The sequence below is a fragment of the Rhinolophus ferrumequinum genome, chromosome 5 (assembly GCF_004115265.2).
Source record: "Rhinolophus ferrumequinum isolate MPI-CBG mRhiFer1 chromosome 5, mRhiFer1_v1.p, whole genome shotgun sequence".
Classification (NCBI taxonomy): domain Eukaryota; kingdom Metazoa; phylum Chordata; class Mammalia; order Chiroptera; family Rhinolophidae; genus Rhinolophus; species Rhinolophus ferrumequinum.
Window position 1 is genome coordinate 64,050,309 of NC_046288.1, and position 21,881 is coordinate 64,072,189.

Consider the following 21,881-nt stretch of genomic DNA (forward strand, 5'->3'; position numbering starts at 1 on the left):
ATATACACATATATACATTTAAACTGTTTCTGGTGAGATGGTAGATTTTGTTTTTCAAAGTTTTATTAATCATAGGATTCAAATCATCTAATCTCTTCTGAGTCTTAGCTTTATAGCATCAAGTTGATGACTTCAGTAGTTCTAACTTAAAAAGAAAATATTTCTTGAGACATGCCCTATCTTTGCCTTCCATTACTACTGAGATTCTTTATCACTATTTGGAGTTCTCGCTAAGATACATCCTTTTTAAACAGTACAGAATCTACTAGTTAATGTTCTCTTTAGTTGGCAACCTCTGAGATAGTCACACAAACTGCTAATTAAAAGCAGTTAAAAATAGTCTGACTCACAGAAACAGCTGGATTGAGTTGAGTAACTTAGATAATCGTTTGTTAATGTCTTAATTTACTTTTAATGAAGAAAGTGAAATCTATTGTTTAATATATATTTTTCTCTTTATTTATTGTACCAAATTTTGACTTTTTAAAACTAACCTGTGCACAATTATATAAAAATTACATGTTATTTAGTGTAACTACATTCTTGGATTCTATAATAATGAATTGTCTTAATAAAAACAGTTTGGAGATCATCAAAGACCCAAATTATTGTGTGTTATAAAAGCAGTAAAATGGTAAACTCTATAAAAATGTTAAAGAAAATTAGTTCCCAAGAGTAAAGTTATACATTTATCACATAATTTTATCTCATAGACAATTGCAATATTATAATTGAAAAAAAATCATAATCCTCTAAGCTTTCATTTCCTTGTTGATATTAAAATGAATGGGATTTTAATTACTAGGAATACTAATACAATTTTAAGTAACAATTAAATTTGTACTGTGGACTAAAATATATATCACACAATTAAAAGATGATTATTCATCAGAATAGCTAGATTTGTGTTTTTTTAAATATGAGCAAGGTTATATTTTATATATTTTTCTTGACTACCACATGAATTTGCATGGCACATTATTGTTTATAAGTACTATTCACTGAATTCATCTCATCTTATTATATTTATTTGTATGTTATTTTAGCTCTCTATTTTGTAGGCATGGCTATTTCTACTATCTGTGGCTCAAAGTTCCTTATAAAGTGTGCATAATAAACTGGACTGAAAGAAGCATCTTACCAGTTTATCCAGTTTCATCTTGGTGGTCTATACTGACAATGTTTCCAATTAAGAAGTTATTGGGAAGACTGAGTGGTCACCCCAGTAGATCAAATCCTTAGGTCATATTAATCTTGGTGAAACCACAATTGTCATGAGTTTGGTCCTAATTCCTTGTGACTTAGGATTTCAGTTTTTCCAGTATCACTGAGTGGACTGAAAACAATGTGTTTCATATTCCTAGAAATGCATTAACACAGCAATGTACCAATGTCAACATATTAACTTGAACTATTTCAAAGGTAAATAAAAAAACAAATTGCCTATGTGCCTGTCAAACACATTTTCTCCCTCAGAGTAAGGGACTTGATAAATTCAATTACCACAATGCTTTTCATTAGGCATGGTGTTAGCAAAAGGAGATATAGATATTATTGGTAAAGGTATGGGGTCCAGGATAACTATGTCATGATTTAAATACAATAGCTCCGTTTTTGATCAATGTTATATTTGAGAAGCACATTTAAACAATAAAAAAACATTTAACAAAACATTTTAAAAAAATGAAACTTTTTACTTGCTTTTTCTAATCACTATGTCGAGAGAAATGTAGATTATAACAATATTTCTGAAAGCCTCCTCTGATGTCCCTTCCATCTCCTCTTCTAGAGCCCTACTGTAAATAAATACCCTCAGAACTTTCAGACTTAAAAAAAAAAAAGAAAAAAAAGGAAGGTCAAGATATTTTGTACTACCTGGGCATAGAGTTCCTTGAGAAATAGTTTTTGTTCCACTTTTACTGCTTTTTATCCTCAATTTGGTACTATTGATGTTGCTGCTTATGATAATTAATCGTGATGCTAATAATGATGCCAACGCTGAAAACCCACCATGTTAGCTCATTTTATCTACCTGTTTCCCTTTTAATTTTTTTCATATATGTGTGTATGTATGTGTGTCTACACATACCATACATACACATACATGTACCCTACACATCTATGACTCAAGAGACTTACATTTTGTTTTTGTTTTTGTTTTTTTTTCCACCAGTTTCACTTCAAAAACCTTAGGGCCAGGAAGCTTTAAAAATTGCTAATTTCCATCATTAATCAGAAGTGCTTTCAGAATTCAAATCTTGACTACCTTTCTCTAAATCTAGTATTCTTAACCACCATAATAATATGTATCCACAATATCCACCAAATTTTTTATTCTATTGTGTTTTTTTTTTTTCTACTCAGCTTTCTGACTCTGCAGACAATTAACCTGTACAGATTGTTATGTACTCGTAAACCCTAACTAAAGGGTGGTGTCACCCTTTGTTGAACTGAGTATTTCTGAGTTATGAGAACTCAGAGTATATATACATGGATATGCATCCCATTGGCTTAGAATCAAGATCACATTAGTTATATTTTGTTCTGAATTTATATCTGATCTGTATTTTGTTTTTTCCTCTGTGTACCCATCTTTTTAGGTCTAGGAACACTTAAACTATATTTAGAGGGTAGCTATGTGCTTGCTACTTATGTCTGAATTTTCCTCATTACTCTTATTTACATGCCTGTATCTGTCAGGGTCCAATGAGGAGAGAGAAATCACGTCGTTATTTAAACAGGAAAAGTTATGTATATCAGAATAACAAGGATATGGGAGAACAAGAGAACTCTACAGAATGAAGAAATAGATGATAATAAGGAATTCTGAAGAAAGATCCCCCTTTGACCCCTAAAGGGACGAATTTCAGGTCTTTTAGAGCACGTAGAACCAGTGTCGTTCACTGATAGAAAATTTGATATGGCAACATGTCAAAATAACTTGTTGACTTGTTGAAAATGTGCCATCCAGAAATTTCGGTCAATCTACTACATAGTGTTGGGGAATAAAACAAAATTGAATTTTATTTTTATGTACTTCTTTATCACTATCCGTATATTAATAGATTGGTAAAAATTAACCTTGAATTTCATTTCTAGCTATGATGAACATCCCCTACCATAATCACTCATTGAAAACAACCATAAAAATTTATAAATTATGAAAACAAGAGAATAACAAATACTGATTGAAAGTATCAGAAAGCAACTGAGGTACCAGAACTCAAAGAGTAAAGACCCTATAGAGTGCATCAAGGTTGCATTCAATTCAGCCTTTTCCCTCCCAGGGCTATTTGCTGACTTTATCTTCAGGTTGTTGTTGGGGGAGGTCATCAAGAAGATGTGACCCTCTAGATGGACTCCAGCAACTGGAGGTTCTCTACTCTTGCCTTCCTTCACTAGAAGCTTCCCAAGGAAACTGCCTTGAGATAATAATGTGGTGATGAGACCATCTGGACTCGGTACATAACTAAACCCTGTAAAGGTCTCCTATGTATATGACTGAACCATTTAAGGCCTCTATATAAACTTACAATTTGGCAGGTTGTTGTGAAGAGCTACTCATCTTGGAGCCACCCAAGACAATTAAGTTCCCTTGCTTATTAAGCCTGCTGCCTATCAATCTAGAATGTTCTGCCCTTTGCTTTGTTGTCTCCCTACCTTTCACATATAGGGGCCAATATCAGATTATAACCAGAATGCTTCCAAGGAAGTTGCAACCCAGCAGTTGTAGAGCCTGATTAGGGTGTGTGGTCTGGAGCTTGTATTGTTTCTACTGCATTGGTGTAACAGCTACAGAAGTTCATGGATACGAGACCAACCAGAAATTAAGAGGCCAGAATGGCAGAGAAATGAAACCATGGAAGTTGTTCTACAACTAGTGTACACAGTTCTTCCAAAGGCATTTACCAATTCCTAAGTTGAACATACCTAGAGGAAAATGGGAAAGCAACAAAGAAAAACAGTTGCTGAGGGACAAACTATACGAAGGTTTTGGCAGTCTCTGTCTTCTGGGGCAAACATTGATAGAGTTGAAGTCCTAAAAAGGGAGTCAGGCCTTGCAGTCACCCCAGATTAATAGTTCATAGTCCTAAAAGGTTATGATCTAAGAAAAAGGTCACTTAAGAAAGAGAAGAACATAAAACTTAAAGCTTCAAGCATTCATAGTCAAGGTGATTTGAGTGTGTGTGCTATCTGCCTGCAGCGGAAAAATAAACTCTTCTCTAGAGGATGATAATATTATCTGGTGACACCAAAACGTTTCCCATAAACCAAAATCTTACCAACCATGCCAACAAATAAGACTAAATGAGGGAAAAAAATACATAAAAAGCCACAGATATAAACCATGTATAAATAACTATAATTAAATGATAATAAATTAGAAGATGAGTGCAACTGAGCCACACTCTCCACTCACCTTTTATAAACTGAAATACATTGAATTAAACAAAAAGAAATAGAATTTCTAGAACTTTAAAATGCCAAATCACTTGAATTATCATATATTAACAAATAGCTTCTAAGCAAGAGAAAATGATGGCTTTCTTAATAAATTGTGTCAGAATAACTGTGCTATATTAGGAAAAAATGACTTCTAAGTCACACCTTGTACAAAATTAATTCTAGATGAATTATAAAACAAAATATGAAGGGACAAACAATACATTTTCTGTAACATTAAATAGAGTGACATTTTAATAGGTCATTATTTCCTAAATAGAACACATTGATTATTTGCTAGGAAAGAAAAAATTGATAAATGGGACTTTTTTGAAATTAAGAAATTCTGCTCATCAAGACCATTTTGAAAAAGGAAATGTCAGTCCACAGTCTAGGGTGAGAGATTTACACTACAAAGAACCAACTAAAGACTCATAAAAATACATAAAATATAAGTCCAAATCAAGTAATGAAAATGTGGACAAAAGCATTTAAAATAAAAGTGAGCACATGGATTGAATAGGCAATTTTAGAAGATGTTATCCAAAATTAAGTTCATAAAAATATGCTCAATATACTTAGTCATTAACAAAACACAAACTGCAATAAAATGTCATTACAAAAGTGTTAGAATTGGTAAAATTAAATAAAAATGCAACCCCAAATGTTAGTAGGGATATAGACTAACAGGGATGCTCACACACTTCTAGTGAAAGTGTAAATTGTTACAAACACTTTGAAACTGTTTAGCAGCATCTACCAAAGCTGAACATACATTTAGTTACTCATCAATTAAATTTCTAGATATATACTAGGAATTTATATATATTTAGTGGACATCTGTATATATCTCACTAAAGATAAGTACAAGACTATTTAAGGAAGTATTATTCATAGCATCTCAAAACTACAATTGACCAAAATTACAACAATAAAGTAGACAAAGTAGGATGAAAAATAATTTCAGAATTATTACAGTGGAATATTATACAGCAATAAGGACTAATTACAACTTTGTACAATGACACAGATAAATCAAACACATAATGATTAGTTAAAAAAAAAACTATAAATACAATACTGCAAAATGATAATGTTAAAAAACCAGCAGGGCATTTATTGTAATAGATGTCAGAAGAGTGATTACATTTCTGGAGGCATTAGTAACTGAGTAGAAGTATATTCTGGAGGCTAGTAATATTCTTTTCTTGATATATCTGATAGTTCCATGGAATGTGCACTTTTAAAAATCCAGTGATCTATATGCTTATAATTTATTCATTTTAATTCATAGGAGTTATATTTCAATTTTAAAAGCCAAGGACAAAAATAGCTTACTATATTTGGATGTTACCTCATCTATTAATGAAGCAGTTGAATTTAAATATCAAAGTGAGTGTACATTTGTTTGTGATATTGTAATAAATTTGAGATAAACTCTTTTTGTGTTTTTGGCTACATTTATCATAAATTGCAAATTACTCTATTCCCAGATGACTTCTTTTTCTCAACGCATTTTAAAACACCATCTATGGACAACGTTTTAAAAATACCAATATGATTGTTTGATTCACCTATGAAAATTCATTTGCTTCGGGTTAAATTGAAACATACACAAAGTGATTATGTAGGAGAAATTGTGCTTAGTGCTTCCACCTTCAGTATTTTATATTCGTAGAGGAAATGTGTGTGTGTGTGTGTTTGTGTGTGTGAGAGAATAATTGGGTTCTCCATTAATCTCGTTAAAAATTTATGTAAGAAAGTTGTAATGAAATTTGAAAAATCACTGAGTTCAGAGGACAGATTATAACTAAAGTCTGAGAGAGATTAGAAGATAAAATGTCACATTAGAAACAAAAGAAAAAATGTTAAGTTTTTCTATTTTCCTTTCCCTACGTGGCCCTGTCTGGAAATGTAAATGTAGAGCTGATAGCCTCTATTGATCCTTATGTACAGGTCTACATGTTTTATTACCTGGGTTGGGGCTTTATCATTCATTGCTTTTATTTTCATATATCAAATATTTCTTACTGTATAACATGTGCCTGTCCCTTATAATGACAGAAAAGGTGTACATGCCCCTCTTCCTAATTATAAAGCCACACTGTCTGCTTACAGGTACTTGATAAGTACAACTTCAGGGACAGGCTTTTCCCAAAATAGTGTTTGGAGACTAATCCATCACACAGAAGCACAATCAAGATTTCAAATTTCTGTGCTACAATATGTGAACACATTTTAGCTGGTGTTATTATTTACTATGAATCAATTAAACTTATAAAATGCTAATTTTCATCAAAATGTATTGATTTATATTATTTTGCAGGAACTTTTTTTTTTTATAAAAAGGTGGTGTAAGAATTAATGATTCATTAAGAAATGAAAATATAATTGATTTTTCTGGTGATATTGATTGGTGGTTTAGTATTCTATAAATATACCTTTAAACAAAGTATATTTTTCTTACTCGGCATAAAGTCATATTCAAACTTTTAGTAGTCTCTAAGTTGGGCTCACATTTTCCAAGGATTGCTAATATTTTCAAATAATACTGGTTAATTCTTATGAGTCTTTACTATGTGCTGGGTGTTTTGCATATATTAACTCCTAAATGGAATTATTAATATCTATAGTCCAGTTATTCTGTGTATTACAGAAACTCAAGGTATCAGGTGTAACATCATCCCATTAATTGACTGAAATTGTTAGTAAGAAGTCTACCAGCTGTCAAAGTTCACAGCACCACTTGTTGGCACTGATATCAAAGAGGTGCCAGTGACACTTACAGCTTTAGTTGTTAAACTGTAGGAGTACTAATAGTGTTTGTTTCACACACAACTTTTCTTACTCTGTGTTGTGATAAATAATCGATGTGGTGAGGGGAGAGAAACACATGTCAAAGGAGAGATATCCTTATACAGAAGACTGTATGGTCCTCAAACACTGGAAAATTTCCTAAACATGGAATGCTAAACTTTAAGGATTCCAAATTCATCATTTTGTTTTTGCTTAAGCTTTGTCCAAACATAGACACATTATGCAATCACATTCATTTAAATTCAAATGGAACCCCTTTAGAACATTTTGTAACTTATCCAGTATATTTATTGTTTGTGCTACAATGAACATATTAAAGTGTAATAATTCTTAAAATAAATTTTAAAAATATTGGGAATATCTGGTTTTCAGTTATACATGTAAGGAGCTCAAAAGTTGACACTCCATCCTAACAACAAGTAAAAGACTGAAGAGATTGAAAAATCAACAGCTCTTCTTGGCTCCATAGGAAAGGAGAGGACATGGGGCAAAATTCTATCCCCAATATTAGAGAGACAGATAGGTGAACATGGAAAGTCACAACTTACTGGAGCAGAGACACAAGAGCAGAGACTGCCACAGGAAACAATACTGAGGTAGGTGAACTGGAACAGGATTGACAAATTGCTGAAGGCTCAGTGTGGACAACTCTGAGACTTAAAAACTCCAAAGTTGAGCTCCCTACGTTATTAAAAGGTTTACCTCCAGAAGTTCTGCTAGGTTCCCACAGTAAATATCAAAGAAAAAATCCCCTCCTGATTCCTGCAGGGAGGAGGAAAAAGGAACTATTTTGAAATATGCCAGAGTCCTCTGTTCTTCTTAATAAGATCTGCCTGCATATGACACTAGTTATCCAGAGGTTATCCAGCTGAGGTGTTATCAGAGCCTGGACCTTACATCTTTCATAAAAATTAACTCAAAATAGATCACAAATCTACACATGAAATGCAAAATTATAAAAATCCTAGAAGATAAGAGAAAGCCTAGATGACCTTGGGTATGCTGATGACTTTTAGATAAAAGAGCAAGGGCACAATCATGGAAAGAGATAATAGATAATTTGGCTTCATTGAAATTAAAAATTTCTCTGTGAAACAAAATGCCTAAAGAATGACAAGACAAGCTACAGAATAGGAGGAAACATGCTAAACACATCTGATCAAGGCCTGTTATCCAAATAAAGAACTCTGAAAACTCAACAATTAAAAACAAAACAAAAAAACAGAAAACAACAACAACAACAACAACAACAACTGTTAAAAAATGGTCCAATACCTTAAAGAAGATATACAGATGCCAAATAAACATATGAAAAGATGTTCCACATCATATACCATCAGGAAAACACAAACCAAAATAGCAATGAAATTCAATAACTATTCCACAGATACTAGAGGAGCCCCAATCCAAAGCACTGACACCACCAAATTCTAGCGAGGGTGTGGAGAAACAGGAACTCTCATTCATTACTGGTGGGAATGCAAAATGGTACAGCCACTTTGGAAGACAGTCTGATGGTTTAATTAGCAAACTGAACTTACTAAACTGACCTAAATTAAACAGTCTCTTCCTATGTAATCTAGCAATTGTGCTCCTTGTTATTTGCACAAGGGAGATGGAAATGTATGCCCACACAAAAACCTGCACATAAATGTTTATAGCAACTTTATCCATAATTGGCAAAACTTGGAAACAACCAAGATGTCCTTCAGTAGGTGAATGGATAAATAAACTGTGGCACAATCAGACAATGGGATATTATTCAGTTCTAAAAAGAAATGAGCTATAAAGCCATGAAAGACATGGAGGAAACTTAAATGAAAATTACTAAGAAACCAACCTGAAAAGGCAACATACTACTATATGATTCCAACCACATGACATTCTAGAAAAAGCCAAGTATGGAGACGGCAAAAAATCACAGTGGTTGCCAAAGTTTGGGGAGGTAGGAAGATAAATAGGCTTAGCACAGAGAATATTTTGGAAACAGATTATTAGTGAAAATACTCCATATGATGTGATAATGATGGATACATGTTATTATAAATTTCTCAAAAGCCACACAATAAATACACAACAGGAAGAGTGAAACTTAATGTAAAATAAACTATGGACTCTGGGTAATAACAACGTGTCAGTATAAGTTCAACGATTCTAACAAATGCACTACTCTGAGAGGGGATGTTGATAATGGGGAAAGTTATATATTTGGGGCAAGGGATACATCGGAAGCCCTCTTAGTTTTGCTCTGGACCTAATATTGCTATAAAATAATAAAGTCTTAGACCACAAAACAAAAATATACAATTGTTTCCACAATTTTTCTAATTAGAAATAAATTCTACAGTAGTGAACATGCAATAGTTTCCCAATGCTTTACAGGGTAACTCAAGGTGTTGATTTTAACACATACCGTGTTTCCCCCAAAATAAGACCTAGACGGACCGACCGTCAGCTCTAATGCATCTTTTGGAGCAAAAATTAATATAAGACCCGGTCTTAATATAATATAAGACTGGGTATAATATAATATAATATAATATAATATAATATAATATAATATAATACCGGGTCTTATATTAGTTTTTGCTCCAAAAGATGCATTAGATCTGATGGTCTGGCTAGGTCTTATTTTTGGGAAAGCAGGGTTCTATATCACATAGCCACCTTAGTAACTAAAAGAGATCAGTACAAATGTCATTGTAAACTATTTGCCAGTTCTAGTTGGAGGGCATTTGAAAATGTCAACTATTAGCTCATTTATTAATTTATTTGCTCACATTTTTTTTTTATTTTCCTAAGGTTCTACGCAATATAATAATTCTGTGTAGAAATCCAAATCAATAAAAAGTATCACTATGTTAAAATAACTATTCTCTCCAAATTAATCTCATAAATCAATGGAATTAAAAGTAAAATTTCAATGGGATAGCTGATGGATTTGACAAGTTAAATACACATTGAAGAATTTCAACTACTAAATGAAAAATGCAAAAATATCAAATAAATATGAAGAAGGACTTGTTACCTGAAGTAACATAGCAAACTTTAAAGCTATAAAAATGCAGTATATGCTATGATGCAGGTAAGAGAACATGATTGTGAATAGATTGAGGAGAATATTTTCACTCTTTATATGTGTCAGTATTCCTTTTTTATGACAGAAAATGGATTTGTATATTATTTGTGCGATTTAAAATTTTAAGAGGAATAGCACTATTTGTTAACATTTCTGAGAACTTGCTATAGGCTCGGAATTGTTCTAGGTGTTTTCACAATTCTTGTCTAGTTGAGTTGTCACAACAACCTTATCAACCCTATGTTTCTAGAAAGCCGACGCCAGAAAAATTCACTTGCTTAAATTTGTAGAGCTGGGATTTGAATGGGCAGGCTGGCTCCATATGCTACACTGTTAACCACTGTACAAATGCATGCGGTGCCATGAGCTAAGAAGGCAATATGTCTTGTATGTATTAGTGAGATAATTAAGCCAACTTACAGAAAAAATATACAAGTATGTTAAATTTTCAAAAAAACAGGGATGTGTGTGTATATATATATATATATATATGTATGTGTGTATATATATATATATATATATATATATATACACACACACAGAGGTACCTCGATTTTCAAACATAATCTATGAGTTCTGAAACATTCAAAAACAGCTGAAAGCTAGGCCTCAGGATCTTGCACTCAGCGGAAGCCATGTGACATGTTCCAATTCTGAAAACCGAAGCATTTACTTCCGTGTTTACGGCGTTCATAAACCAAAATATTCGTCAACGGAGATGTTCAAAAACCGAGGTACCACTGTTTATATATATATATATATATATATACAATCTCATGTGCATTATATAATGTATAATTATATATATATATATATCCTATACTGATACAATTTTTAGTGAATCTAAAGGAATTCAAAATAATCTAAATACAATAAACTATAGTGTATATTAGTTCCCCATAAAATCGTATGATTTGGAATCTTAATTACATCCTCCAAATCTATTCATAGCAATATCTAGATTAGTATGATGATTAATTTTACATGTCCACTTGATTAAGCTTTGGTGTACAGTTGTTTATTTCAACATTGTCTACATGTTGCTGTGAAGGTACTTTTTAGATGTTATTACCATTTACAATCAGTAATTTTATGTAAAGCAGATTACCCCTTTTAACTTGAATGGGCCTCAATCTCTTCAGCCCTTAAGAACAAAAACTGAAGTTTTCCAAAGAAGAAATTTTGCTTCAAGATTGCAATAAAGACACCATGCTGAGTTTGTAGCCTGTTGGCCTGTCCTAACAAGATCTTGACTTTATCTTTTTCATGAATTTCCAGGCTGCTGGCTTGCCCTATAGATTTTGGACTGCCAGCTTCCTTAATTGTATGAGCTCATTTCTTAGAGTCTCTCTCTCCTTCTAACCTACTGAAGCTTACCTAGTTTCAATACATTCTGGTTTAATATTTTTAGTCACTGATTTTTAATAGCAGGGCTTAGTATAAAATTGAAAAAAACGTAAAGAGGATTTTTCTATGAGAGAGAGTTGCTATATTTAGGAAATAAAAATGCAGGACGCTCAGTTAACTTTGAAATTCAGAAACACAATGGATAATATTTTAGTATAAGAATCCCCATTATACATACCTATACTAGAATAATCCATTATTTACCTTAGATTCTTTCAAATCTAGCTGTTGTCCTGCATTTTATCTGGCAACCCTAAACTGAGAGGACTTTGTATCTTGATATTTTATGGAATTTTCCCCCTCCCTTTTTTTCTTTTTGTTTGCTTAAGATTTGGAAAGAAAATGTTTAAGTATTTAGGATGATACTCGTGTATTTTATGGTTATGGCATTCAGCATATAATTAAACCAGTTGCATTTTAAATTGTAAATACTTCTTGAGGCAATAATACAGAAGCTCATGTTGTTTTGAAGTCATTTTTAAGTAGTGATACATTATTTATGTGAATGGAGCTTGCAGAAAGTTGAAGGATTCTATGAGGTATTCCGAGACTTTGAAAACAAATGGCACATAATGCTAAGCACACATTATCTGGCAAGCACTATAAGTCACTTGCGTAATAAGCTGTTCAAACAGTAGTATTATATACTTCTTGCCTTTCCCAAACAGATTGAAGACTCTGTAGCTCTTCTCTTGTACTTCCTATAAATGAAAATGGAGGCGGTGCGAGGGGGGCAAGTTCACTTCATCTGGGCTCAGAAAATGCAGATGGCAATCATCCCAGTTACTAGTGTTTACACATAATCTGTCAGATTGAAAGATGACCCATTTTCAAAAATATGAAACAGCACCAACTTCAAATAAAACAGAACCAACTTCAAATGAATTACTGTGAGTAGCAAAGGTGAATATGAGTATGAAAATATTTCATAAAAAATTCACATTTTTATGAATGTTATTATAATGCAATAATGGTTCATTTACTCTTTAATTGAAATATAGACACTATTTATTGATTTAAAAAATGCTTGTCATGAAAATTAGTACATGAAATTTGATATTACCTTTTGTCAAGTAATATTTTGGAAAACCATTTATTGACTTATTACAAACATTCTATAGAAATCTAGTTAATACTCTGATACTGACCACTAGGTTTTTCATAGAAACATTTTAGTTTAATCTAAATGAATATACTTTTTTTATTGTATCATGACCATTTGTACATGAGTATATTTTTATGGATAAATGTTTTCAGATTTTTGGGGTAGATACCAGGGGAGGGATTGCTGGGTCATGTGGTAATTCTATTCTTAATTTTTTGAGGAAACTTCATATTGTTTTCCATAGTGGCTGTACCAATCTGCAGTCCCTCTAGCACTATACGAGGGCTCCTTTCTCTTTGCAACCTCTCCAACACTTGTTATTATTCGTCTTGTTGGTAATAGCCATTATAACAGGTGTCAGGTGGTATCTTCATTGTGGTTTTGATTTGTATTTCCCTAATTGCTAGTGAAGTTGAGCATGTTTTCATATACCTGTTGGCCATTTGGATGTCTTCTTGAGAGAAGTGTCTGTTCAGGTCCTCTGCCCATTTTTTTAATCGAACTGTTTGTTCTTTTGTTGTTGAGTTGTATGTGTTCTTTATATAATTTGGATATTAGCCCCTTATTGGAGGTGTTGTTTGTGAATATCTTCTCCCATTCAGTCGGTTGCCTCTTTGTTTTGTTGCTGGTTTCTTTTGCTGTGCTGAAGCTTTTTAGTTTGATATAGTCCCATTCATTTGTTTTTGTTTTTACTTTCCTTGCCTTTGAGTACAAGTTGACAAAACCCTCTCTGAACACAAGGTCCATAAATTTAGTACCTATACTTTCTTCTACCCAATTTATTGTTTCTGAGCCTATGTTTAGGTCTTCAATCCATTTTGATTTAATTTTGGTATATAGTGACAGATAACAGTCTAGTTTCATTCTTTTGCATGTGGCTTTCCAATTTTCCCAGCACCATTTATTGAAGAGGTTTTCTTTTCTCCATTGTATGTTTTTGGCTCCTTTGTTGAAAATCATCAACCCATGTATACATGTGCGTTTATTTCTGGGTTTCAATTCTATTTGACTGGTCTGGGTATCTGTGTATCTGTTTTTCTGCCACCACCATGCTGTTTTGATTATTGTTGCTTTGTAGTATACATTTAAGTCATGGAGTGTGGTATCTCCAGCATTGTTCTTTTTTCTTAGGACTGCTTTGGCTATTTGGTGTCTTTTGTGATTCCATACAAATCTGGTGATTTTTTGTACTATTTCTTGAAAAAATGCCAATGGTATTTTGATGGGGATTGCATTACAACTGAATATTGTTTTGGGTAATTTGACCATTTTAACTCTTAATATGTTAACAATTTCATTTTTAGTTCACTACTCAACTCTTTGGAGTATACTCTTCTCTTTATACATATTGTTTTAATAAGAATTACAAGAAGTTCTACCAAGGGAGTTATATCCCAATGTCTCCACCAAAGGAATTATTCAACCTTTTGATTATAATAACTATCCACTTCAGCTACTGTCTTATATACACACTGATAAGCATATTCTTCTAATGAGTAGTTATAACATATCTCTGTCAGATATTTATATAGAGAAGAAGATGAGTCTAACCAAAGAAAAATAAATATTAGCATGCAATGCATAATGATAGCCATGTCACAAAGTTAAAAAGTTGTTTTGTAAAATTTGTATACTATAGTGAGAAAACATGGGATATTACATACCAAAACCCAGCATCCATAGTTCACACATTGAGACTGAGGTAAGCTGTTGCCAGGCAGTTGTTGAAAGTTAGAGGCTGATTTTCTCTTTCGCAATATAAAATGTAAATAAATTAATATTTATAAATCATTTATAATAATGTTTGCCACATAGCAGGTTTTATATACGTTTTTATTTGGGGTTGAATAAAAATTAGTTCATGTAAAGGGCAGTGGTGATTAATAAACAATGAAAAACAGAAAGTCCATCACTTGAAAATTGAAGATTATTTCATAATTGAAAGGATTTGACAAATGAAAAGAAAGGATTTGACAAACTAAACCCAGTTTTGACAAAGAAGTGAATAGCAAAGACCACAAGTTACTTTGGATATGAAACAAGCTCATATATGTATCATGAAAATTTAGTATTGAAGTGAATGTAACTATGCTGTAGAAATGTAAGAAGCATTATGGTGTAAAATAAAAATGAAAATCAGGGCTTAAAAAATGTGTATTGAGTAGTCAAAAATTACACTGAATATTTTGCTTCGGTAATGTCTGATGACAGCTGTAATTTTGAACAATTTTCAGTGCTAATAAAACAGCCTTCTACTGGTGCTATATTTCTATAAAGTGAATGAATGAATGAATCCAAAAAAAAAAAAACATTAACATGGCTGAGCAAAGAGCATCATCAGACTGTAAGTATGCTAAGATCAGGTTGACTGTTGCTGGCCACAGGCCCACACAAGAAAGGTGTCAATAATTCCAAAAAAACCCTGAAACTTTTAAACAACTTTTGTGTATACTATTATACATGGCAGAAATCATGAGAAATCAGAGAAAATATTTTAGTGGGATTAATAACCACTCTGTACCAATAGCACAAGCTCACCATATGCTGAACTTCATGTAAAAATATCTTTTTTTCAAAATTTACTCTTGCCCAAACATGGCATCTGTGAAACAGCTGTGTGACTAAGACAATTTATGTCTTAAGGGGAGTCACTATAAATATGTTCTTGGAGATGCTGCGTGCGCAGTTAACCAAAGTTTAGAATTTGATATGGATTCCCATTTATACAACTGGGAATGAGATTTAGATCTACAATGATATTTAAGAGTGGATTTGAATTCAAAGATCTTAGAGAATTTTTACTATAATAATATCAGAATGTATTACTTCCACAAAAAAGTGTATTAGCCAAATACATAATTAAATTGGAAGAAGGTACAAAAAACTGAATGTTGAAGATTGATAAAATTATACTGAATTCCAGTTAAATATGTAAAATAATGAACTAGGTGGGAGTGAGTGACAATGATGATGATAATAATATTTTTGAGAACAAGGAAGAAAAAATGTTACCGTAGACACTATGGTGAAACATGTGATCAGCTGAATCTGAATAAGGTACATTTGTTAGTGCTTAATTAAAGAGAGGCAACTCAGACAAAAAAAAGTGTTAAGAGTCAGAGGATATCAGAAGTCCATTAAAGACAGTCTATCACTTGAGAAGCCTGCTTAAGGCTCACTTAGATGTGATCTTCAGTTCAGTGAGTACTAAATGATAACATTGAGGTACTCACTTCTTCAGGAGCTTCAAAAAAAATGATAGAATAGGGTACTGGACTTATTGGGGGATCACTTCTTACATTATATAAATGCCTAACCACTGCACTGTACACCTGAAACTAATGTAAAATAATACTGAATGTCAACTATAATTTATATATATATAGTATATGTAATTTATATATATAATTTATATATATGTGTGTATATGTGTGTATAATTTATATATATGTGTGTATATGTATACATATATGTGTATATATATATAAAATATATAGTCACAGGATGTAAAGCACAGCATAGGGAACATAGTCAATGGTATTGTAATAGCTATATATGAAGTCGGAAGGGGAGTGATTTGAAGGGGTTATCATTTTGTAAGGGGTATAAATGTCTAATTGTTATGTTGTTTTGTATACCTGAAACTAATAAAAAATAAAATTAAATTAAAATGATAGAATAAACACTATTCACTCTATTGCACTGTATATACACCACATTTAATTTAGTTTGATTTTTTCACATGCTTGTTTTATATCTTAAAATATTTGCCAATGTCATCTCATTTTCTTTAGGAATTTATTACAATGTGAAAAAGCTGCAAATCAAAACTATCATTATATACTGACTTTCGACAGAAGCATTCAGTATGAATATTGATATCTTCACCTACTACCATGTTTCTCCGAAAATAAGACCTAACCGGAAAATAAGCCCTAGCATGATTTTTCAGGATGACATCCCCTGAACATAAGCCCTAATGCGTCTTTTGGAGCAAAGTTTAATATAAGACTTGGTTTTATTTTCGGGGAAACATGGTATGTGTTTATGTGAATGATTATTAAGTACTGCCTAAGGACCACCTAGGGATGCATTATAAATACATGTGATTCCAAGGCTTTTGAATAAAAGATTGTGGACCTGTTTTAGCTGCCTGGACCCCAAAGGCATAATAAGTTGACACTATAAGACTACAAGATATATTGAATGCACAGCTTTGACAAATTTGATGGATGGATTTGCAGTGATAGGATAAGGCTAGCAATCAGCATTTATTCCAGGACACCAGATCTATAGGTCCTAATAACTCCATGGATTTATCAGATTGACAGATTACTTTTGACATTTTTGGATCACTATAGACAGGTTACCTTTTTAACCCTGTAGTTATCTCCACTTATAGAAAGCTCTTATATTATCTGTCCTTATATCATTTCTCAAATATTAATACATTTGCAATGGTTCAAGCTACCTGACTTCATGTTCAATTTAACTTCCATACACTTCACAAAAAATATTTTCTTCGGTGACCAAACATTAAAAACCACCATAGTTAAAATTGGATGCCATCTAGCATCATTTAAGAGTTAATGAGGACATATGTTTATATCACTGGAAAATTGTTTCAGATTTATTGTATCATTTAGTTTCTCTTCAGATTGGTAAACTCAAGTATAATTTAACTCTATTACTCTATTTATAAAAGAAAAGATTAAGAAAATATTTTCCTAAAATCTGATCTTGGGATATTATTTAATATTTTTGATGTTTTAGAGATTTATTTAATTAATATGTTTTAGAAATTATTCTCCAAGAGTTTTAGTTTCTTGCAATTATGGGGTTTCCCTTACAATTTCCCAGGAACAAGGGCATCACATCTGATACGAAAATACAATGTTGTGTGAGTGGGAAGAGGCTGTTATGGCGGGGTACCATGCATAATATGAATTGACTTGTGCCTTATAGACACTGAATCTAAGAACCGCATTTCTAAAACGTATTTGCAGCCAAAATTCTAGATGTGTGGAAGAAGGCATACACATGGGACTGGAAAGCAGAAAATTAGAAATGCTTGCAATAAATTGATTTATCTTGCTAGCATGGTTAGAGATGTTTAGTTATATCTGGGGAAAAAAAAAATTCAGGCTGACGTTGTATAGTACCTGATTATTATTTATGTGTTTATTCCCAATTTCACAAACATTTATCTAGCACTTAAAAAGGTTTAGATGTTTTTAATATTCATTCATTTAATCCTCATAACAACTTCACAGGATAGGTACTATCGCAGGATAGGTTCTCATTGAATAGATGAGAGAACGGGAACACAGCTGATTTCCTAAGGAGGCCAAGATCACCATTAATGAATGATACAGGCAAGATTTGAATTTAGCTAGGCCTGCTTCAGAGGCCATGCCCTCAACCACTATGCTGCATTACATTTTCAGTTATCTTTCCTAACATCCCTGGTATCTCAGACACTGAGGAAAGTGTCAGTGCATTAATTGGATTTCTGAAGAATTTTTATAAGTAATTTTTTGAAGAGTATTATAGTGTGTTTGGTTGTTTATTTTAGCTGCTGTTGTTCCTAGCTATGCAGTATCTAAACCTTGGCTATTTGGGAGATTCTATGAACTATGTAATATGGCCCTTTCTTAAGAAATGAGCATGTATATTATTGCCTGAAACTGAGGAATTGTAAGCAATACAGTAATTGGTTACAAAAGTGCTTGGGAAAAAAAAAACACAAGGAAATCTTTTCTCATGGAATCTCAGATTAGTGATCTCACAATGTTGAAATTATGTCAGTGAGGAGCCGATTAACACAAAAAGGATAAATCCATGGCACACAGTGGCAAATTATTTACTTATATTATTACCTATGATCACCTGGAATGAATTGCCTATTGAGAGCTAGGCTTGAACAGATTTAGTGGTGTTATAATTAATGATCATGACAGGTTTACACAGGGCAGTTTCTAACTATGCTCACGATTTAAATTCTCATCTCAAAGGCCAGTGAGAGCACAGGATTGTGTTTTTTTTTTTGTTTTGTTTTTTTTCCCAGTAAAGTATTCACTTATCTTTTTAGCTGCAAGGTTTATATAGATATAAACTTAAAAATAAAATCTCACCCGTTAGTTTGGTGAATTATGGCACTGTGTTAGTTTCCTAGCGCTGCCTTAACAAAGACTTACTTAACAAAGTAAAACAACTGAAATTTATTGTCTCCCTGTTCTGGAGGCTTGACCTCCAAAATTAAGGAGTCAGCAGAGTCATGCTCTCTGACAGCTCTAGAGCAGAATCCTTCCTTGCTTCTTCTAGTTTCTAATATTTGATAGATAATATATGGCACAACATTAACCCCCTAACTAGTTCCTGAGAGAACCCAAACACACTATTTTGCAAAGCACTGAAAAGTCCATTGATAAATAGAATGTCAACCTGTATTCCTGGAAACTGCTGTATTTGTTATATAGGAAATACTACCCCTGAAGTAGATTCTCTATTTGTATTTGATTGATGGCTTCCCGGAATGGCAGAATATCAACTTCAGGAATCTTTATGATGGCCACCTGATGGTATTATGCCTAGGAATCACTAAATCTCAGTAACGTTTTAGATTTACTTAACTGAAGGGGAGTCTTCTCATTCTGAAGACTAATTTGAATCTCCTTAAACATTCCTGGATTTAATTCCTAGTCATGTGTCAATTCACAGTTACAGAATTCCGCAAGAGGCTGAGGCTGTATTCTATCTTAGAAGGACCATGAGATAACCCCATAAGTACATCTTGCTTCTATTCTTCCCCAAATTTTACTTGCAGCCATTTATCAGAGGAAATGTGCATTGGGAAAAACACTTTTGGGGGGATTTTTGGAAATGTTCTCTGAGGTAATATCCCTTGAAAAAAGAATTCTACTGTTGTCCATCAGCCAGAAGTAGAAACTTATATGGCTCAGTTGAGAAATGATTCATAAAGAGCTTTGTAGGCCTAAGAAACTATTCTATGGTAATTTCCTTAGTTACAAAATTTATAAAGCTTTTAGACTTATTTTATTATAAAATAATTATAGATTCACTGGACGATATAAAGATAGAATAGAGAGAGGTTCAGGGTACCCTTTATCCAATATCGCCCATTGGTTGTATCTTACATAATTACAGTGCAATATCAAAACCTGGAGTCTGACACTGGCACATTATGTTTACACAGTTCTATGATATTCAGTTACATTCCATCATAAAACAACAACAACAACAAAAATTCCTTCATGCTTCCTCTGTATAGTCATATCCACATCCCTACACCCACCCTCATCCCTAACTATTGGCAACAACTAGACTGTTGTAATTTTGTCATTTTGAGAATGTTATATATATATATATATATATATATATATATATATATATATATATATATTGAATGGAAACTAGTGGCCTGTAAAAGGTCCAGGATAGTTTATTGAGTTAAATATCCAAGTACAAAACTATTACGTATATATAGAAAATTCCAATAAATGTTCTTGAAGCTTTGTCCCCTCCTCAACCTTTTTGGGTCCTGGAATAAGAAAGAAGAAACAAGGAGGAACCTTCCCTCCCTTTCTTCTCCTTCCTTCTCTTTTTCACAGGCTTTCTTCAAGTTTGACTTTGTTTCAACAAGAGTATATTATTTGTAAACTATTTAAGAGATAATCGAACTGTATCCAGGTTGGGGTTATAGCATGCAGATCATACAGTGTCCCCCAATGATATGCTAACCCACTGTCCCCGGGATGTGAGCTGCTCCTTTTTGTTTCTTCTGCTCCCCAGTCAGAAATGTCACCTGTGTTCTCCATCTGTTTCAATCCTCCCATTCTTTAGATCTCAGCACACGCGCCTCGTTTTCTCTAAGGGTTTTCTCAGTTTACGCAGGCCCCTTGCAGAGTAGAGCGCTGACATCCTGATTCACTAGTTTCACCTCGAGCCTGCGCAGTGCCTTCGGTGCTCAGGTGCGCCAGGTTCACGGCACGCGTGAAGTGCGCCTGCGCGTGGGAAAGGGCCGCAGGGCCTGTCTAAAGAGTCAAATGCTTTGAGCAGTCATCTAGGTCCAGCCACATTCACCCCACAAGCCAGTACTCCGTGGTGCCTCTGCTGCTGTGCCATTACATCCATTGGAATAGAAGAGATGACCACCGTCGGGCTGAAGGAGAAACTCGTACACAGGTAGGGAAGAAAAGGTGTGTCCTAGCCTTCAGCTTGTGTGTCTGGGGTGAGGTGGAGAGTATCTTCACCTAAGTCACGACCTTGCTGCTTAAAGAACGGGGTGGTGAGAACAGCATCAGCACGGCCTAGGCACGTATTAGAGATGCAGAGCCTGTCTCAAACTTACTACGAATCTGTAAATGGATTTGCATGGTGCAGTGTGAGAAGCAAAGATTAGCAGTTTTTCTGGTTGATAACACATTAAAGTTTGAGAAATGCTGGTTTGGGAGCATTTGAAATCTTTCACCTAAAGCCCGCGCAGTGCACGGTGTGCATGAGTTGTGCGTGAAGTGCACGCGCGAGTGGGAAAGGGCTGTTGGAATCTTTCAAGAGTGCCTGTAGAAGTCAGAACACCGACAACTAGCATGAATTTCTGGTTGTCATAGGGCTGAATTAGCAGTAAGTTAAATTCTTACTGTTTTGGGGCTACAAGCAGATTCACAAAACAAAAAGGCCTTTCTGATATCATGTTATTTGAGCTGAGCTCAGGAATTAAGTGATGACATGGCATAAGCCTATCTGGAGAACAAGCAAGTACAAAGGCCCTGAGGCTGGGATATGGTCAGCATGTGTAAGAAACAACCTGGAGGCCAATGTGTCTGTGGCAGAATAAAAGAGAGAGACTGGGGTAGGAGATAGTAGGGATGGCTTTTGTTGACGTAGTAGTTCATGGTACGGACGAGGGATATTACTGTGAGAATAATAGGAAGCCATTAGAGAGTTTTGAGCTGGAGGACCCACGTCATCTGATTGTTAACAGGTATCTCTCCAACTGATGTACTGAGA